We start from the raw sequence: 4,935 nt of genomic DNA, 5'->3' as shown, positions 1-4,935 counted from the left end.
ATAAATAAATAAATAAAAAATTAAAAAAAAAAAAGTAGATGCTAAATCTACATTAATAATAACTGAAGATAATTCAAAAAGAGAAAGCAGGGCTGGTGAGATGGCTCAGTGGTCTAAAGCACCTACTCAGAATAAGCTTAGCAAAGCACAGGGACCACGGTTCAATCCCCCAGCACCACATGCCAGCCAGACCCACCCCCTGGTGGGCTGAGCTGGCCACACACAAATAAATAAATAAATAAATAAATAAAATTTAAAAAAAAAAAAAAGAGAAAGTAGCTGTCATTTTTAGAATATAACCATTTCACAAATTATTTCTCAGACATAGAACAATGCTGTATATGTTCACATACGCTACACTAAAAAAAAAAAAAAAAGTATTAAGAGCCTCAAATCACATAGCTGTATTTCAGAATTTATAAAAAATGTAAAAACAATTTGCTACTGGATCTATCTGCAAGTCTTTTTCTTTTCTTTCTTGCAAATCTTTTGTTTTCTTTTTTTTGGCTGAACCGGGGATTGAACTCAGGCCCTTGAACTTGCCAGGGAAGCGCTTATTCCACTGAGCCATCTTCCTGGCCCCTTGTTTGTTTTCTTGAGACAGTATTTTACTCAGTAGTTCAGATTAACTCAACCTGGTATTAGTAGCCTACACAGACCTCAAACTCTGATCTCTTGCTGTAGGTGTCAGAGTGCTGGGATTACAGACATGGAGTACCATGCCCAATTTGTTTTCTGCAAATCTTCCTAATGAAAGTAACTCATATCTTTTTTTTTTAATTATTTATTTATTTATTTTTACATTTTATTTAGTGTGTGTGTGGCCAGCTCAGCCCACCAGGGGGCGGGGCTGGCCGGCATGCGGTGCTGGGGGACTGAACCGCGGTCCCTGTACTTTAGCTAAGCTTGTTCCAAGTAGGTGCTTTTTAGACCACTGAGCCATCTCTCCAGCCCCAGTAACTCATATCTTAAAAAACTAGAATATTTTAAACAAGCACCACTACAAGGGCAAAAGATTTACTCGCACATCTTATAAACCAACCACACAATTCTGATTCAAAAGGTCAAGGAAATGATAAGGTGTGTGGATATAGTCTCCAGGACTAAATGAAGAAAATTTCCCAAAGGATGGCTTCTGAGACATATGCCAACAGATAAACTTAAGAGTTCTACAAGTTTCACAAACACTGTAGAGTACAAAGAGTGGTAGAGGAACGTTTAATTCTATTTATGAAGGTATGAAGACAAGTGACAATTCAAAGGCTTCTCTCCTAATTAACAGTTTGCAAACCTGGCATCCTGAAACTTTAGCACTTGGGAGGTTGAAGCAGGAGGACTGCTGTGAAGTGGAGGCCAGCCTGGATTGCATGGTGAGTTTAAGGCCAACCTGAACTACATAGTGAGAAACTGTCTCCTGGGGGGGAAAAAAAAAAATCAGCTTCCAATGTGCTACCATAGTGATGGCAAAACTTTCTGGAACTTTCAATGACACAAACAGTCTACTGCTACAAGAGTCATAGATTCATGCTGGGGAGACAGCTCAGCAGTCAAAGCACTTGCCTAGCAAATATAAGGACCCGAGTTTGATCCCCAGTACTGCATGCCGTGCCAGCACCAGAGCCCTGGGCCCTAGAACTCTGGGCACACTTAGCTGGCCACCAAGCTGGTGGTGCATGCCTGTAATCCCAGCATTGGGGAAACTGAGACAGGAGGATCACTACAAGTCCAAGACACATAGTGAGACCCTGGACCAAATAAGTCAGTCCTAGATTCACTACACCTGTGCTTGAGCAAGATGGTTCCCAACAAGTTTCCTCCTTAAATGCTCTTCAGTGTCACTGGTTCACTAATTTAGCAGGATTTTGTTTAAATTAAAGTGACTATTAAATCCACTCTTCCAAAAAGTATCAGCACTATCACTCACCACTGTCTACAAATCACTATGAGGGGCTGGTGAGATGGCTCAGTGGTCTAGAGCACCTACTTAGAACAAGCTAAAGCAAGCAGAACACAGGGACCATGGTTCAATCCCCCAGCACCACATGCCAGCCAGCCCCGCCCCCTGGTGGGCTGAGCTGGCCACACACACACACACATACACACTAAATAAATAAATAAATAAAATTTAAAAAAAAATCACTATGATTAGAAAATGAGCCAGAGGGGTGATGAGATAGCTCACCAGAGGATAAAGCACCTGCTTAGGCAAGTGCAGGGACCAGGGTTCAATTCGTAGCACCACAGGCCTCGCCAGCGTCAGTCCTGCCCCCAGGTGCGCTGAGCTGGTCAACAAATCCAGGCTTGGTGGCACATGCCTATAATCTCAGTGCTGGGGAGGCTGAAAACAGCAGGATCACTACAAGTCCAAGCTGCACAATGAGACCCTGTTCAAAATACATTTAAAAAAAAAAAAAAAAAAAAGAAGAAGAAAAGAAAAAAAGCAAGGTGTGGTGCTGTACTTATAATCCCAGCACTCTGAAAAGCTAAGGCAGGAAGATCAAGTTCAAGGCCAGTCAGGGTAACATAGCTGGTTAAAATTTTTTTAAAGACGTAGAACTGTAGCTCAGTGTAAGGATTGTAGGTTTAATACTCAGTAACACACACACACACACACACACACACACACACACTTGTTCCACAAAAAAAAGGAAAGCTGGTAAAGAAACCAAAAATGCAGCAGGGGGCTGAGGAAATAGTTCAGTCACGTAAGTGCCTGCCCAGCATGTGCAAGGTCCTGAGTTCAATCCTGATACAAAAAGAAAAAGAAAAGCAGCAGACACAATCACTGGATTGTGAACTTCGGTTAAAAAGTATGTAAAAAATCAAGACTTCATCTTTGTTTTTACAGTTCAGAACCCAGCCAACAGCAGAACCTGTGTACCTGCATTTGCATTACATTTCCAATACTTTCCAGTTTACTACCCAACAGAATCAATCTTTCTCAGAGGAAGCAAAAGCTCTGGGAACTGAAGAAACTGATATATAGTTACCAGTGAACTAACTACTAGAACGCTTATCACTGTATTTTATAGGTAGATTCCTTTTATAAGCAACATCTATGGCTCTCACTGAAAACTGTTTAAAATTTCATTCAAATGTATTAGCTACACAGAGGGAATTCTTATCTATTTAATATTCCATCTACAAAGAGTTGGTGGGTTAAAACAGCCTTTATTACAGAGTGTACTCCCTTCTAAATATCCTTCATTATCTCCATTTCCGATCAAAGTCAGCCACTTATAAACCTATGGCCTCTCTTCTGGAACCTCCCACACTAGTTTCCCAAGTTCAAGTTCAAATACCACCCTTACTTTTTTTGTATCAATAACTCCCTCCCCTCTATACCTAACCTGTTACAAAACACTTTATAAGTGAAGAAAAGCTCTTGCAAAAGCATTTATTCAGCAGCAGCAAGAAACGGGCTACTGGCCCTGTGTAGGCCTCTGAGGAGGCAAATCCGGCGCGTATCTGAACCATAAGAACCGCCACCATGATGGTGGGCAAGAGCAAGATGCTGCAGCACATTGACTACAGGATGAGGTGCATCCTGCAAGACGGCCGGATCTTCATCGGCACCTTCAAGGCTTTCGACAAGCATATGAACTTGATCCTCTGTGACTGATGAATTCAGGAAGATCAAGCCAAAGAACTCTAAGCAAGCAAAAAGAGAAGAGAAACGAGTCCTTGGTCTGGTGCTGCTGCGAGGGAAGAACTGGTCTCTATGACAGTGGAAGGACCTCCTCCCAAAGATATTGGCACTGCCCAAGTGCCACTTGCTGGAGCTGCTGGGGGCCCAGGAATCAGTAGGGCTGCGGGTAGAGGAATCCCAGCTGGTGTTCTCATGCCACAGGCTCCTGCAGGACTTGCTGGGCCAGTCCGTGGGGTTGGTGGGCCATCCCAACAGGTGATGACCCCACAAGGAAGAGGCACTGTTGCGGCTGCTGCAGCTGCCACGACAGCTAGTATTGCAGGGGCCCCGACCCAGTACCCGCCTGGCCGTGGGGGTCCTCCTCCACCTATGGGCCAAGGGGCACCCCCTCCAGGAATGATAGGCCCTCCTCCTGGCATGCAACCACCTATGGGTCCCCCAATGGGGATCCCTCCTGGACAAGGGACTCCTATGCACATGCCCCCTCCAGGGATGCAGCCCCCTCCCTCAGGTATGCAAGGCCTTCTTTGACCTCGGCCAGAGTTATGGAAGTAGCTCCACGGAAGCGGAAGCGTGGGCCAATTCCCCAGGGCCAAGTTGCCACAGACCTGTTTGTTTGTTATGCTGTTGTTCCCGGAGTCTCACTGAATTGTCTGGTTTCCCTTACAGGACCCCCTCCCCCGGGAATGCGCCCACCAAGGCCCTAGACTCATCTTGACCCTCCTCTGCTCCCTGCCTGTCTCCTGTGAGGCTGTACATAGTCCTTTTATTTCCTTGTGGCCTATGAAACTGGTTTATAATAAACTCTTTCAAGAGAATATTATAAATGCACCTCATGTATCCATTTATTTTAGGAAAACTTTGATATATTTGGTGCTTGCTAGAGTCAAGAAGGGTATCCCCAATTTTAGTTGCTTCCCTACAAATACTTTTTGTAGACCAAGATTTACAAAATGAAAATATAATGAGCCTTTCCCTTCATCAAACATAAAAATTAGTTTTTTGAAATAAACTAATGCTCTTGGTCAGGGCTGTAAAGTGGTATATCCACTTGGGAAGGCACTCATCTAGAGAGGAAGAGTCATGGTATCCCTTTCTTCCAGGGTCATAGGTAATTACTATTTTTGAAATGTATAATACCTAATTTTTTCCACCCAGAGTGCTTAATGGGCTACAGAAATAAAATGGACACTTAAATTACTGTATTTTTAGTGAAGGAGGTGTTAATGAGAAAACATCGCTGCAGAGTTTAATTTTTCATTTGTTTTGTTTGTTTTGTCGTCTTT

The 4,935-nt window shown here is 43.4% G+C and overlaps 1 protein-coding gene and 1 pseudogene across 1 annotated transcript in view; one reads left to right on the top strand and one right to left on the bottom strand.

Annotated features, from left to right (window-relative positions):
• Positions 1-4,935, bottom strand: part of Fam13b (family with sequence similarity 13 member B) — a 106,080-nt gene that overhangs the window by 95,670 nt on the left and 5,475 nt on the right. The gene's annotated exons all lie outside the window — the stretch shown is intronic.
• Positions 3,491-4,527, top strand: LOC101576839 (annotated as a pseudogene).

This window comes from Octodon degus, unplaced genomic scaffold (assembly GCF_000260255.1).
Source record: "Octodon degus isolate 3935 unplaced genomic scaffold, OctDeg1.0 scaffold00169, whole genome shotgun sequence".
NCBI lineage: Eukaryota > Metazoa > Chordata > Mammalia > Rodentia > Octodontidae > Octodon > Octodon degus.
The sequence above is the reverse complement of the archived record's forward strand: the minus strand, read 5'-3'. Positions and strand labels throughout refer to the sequence as shown.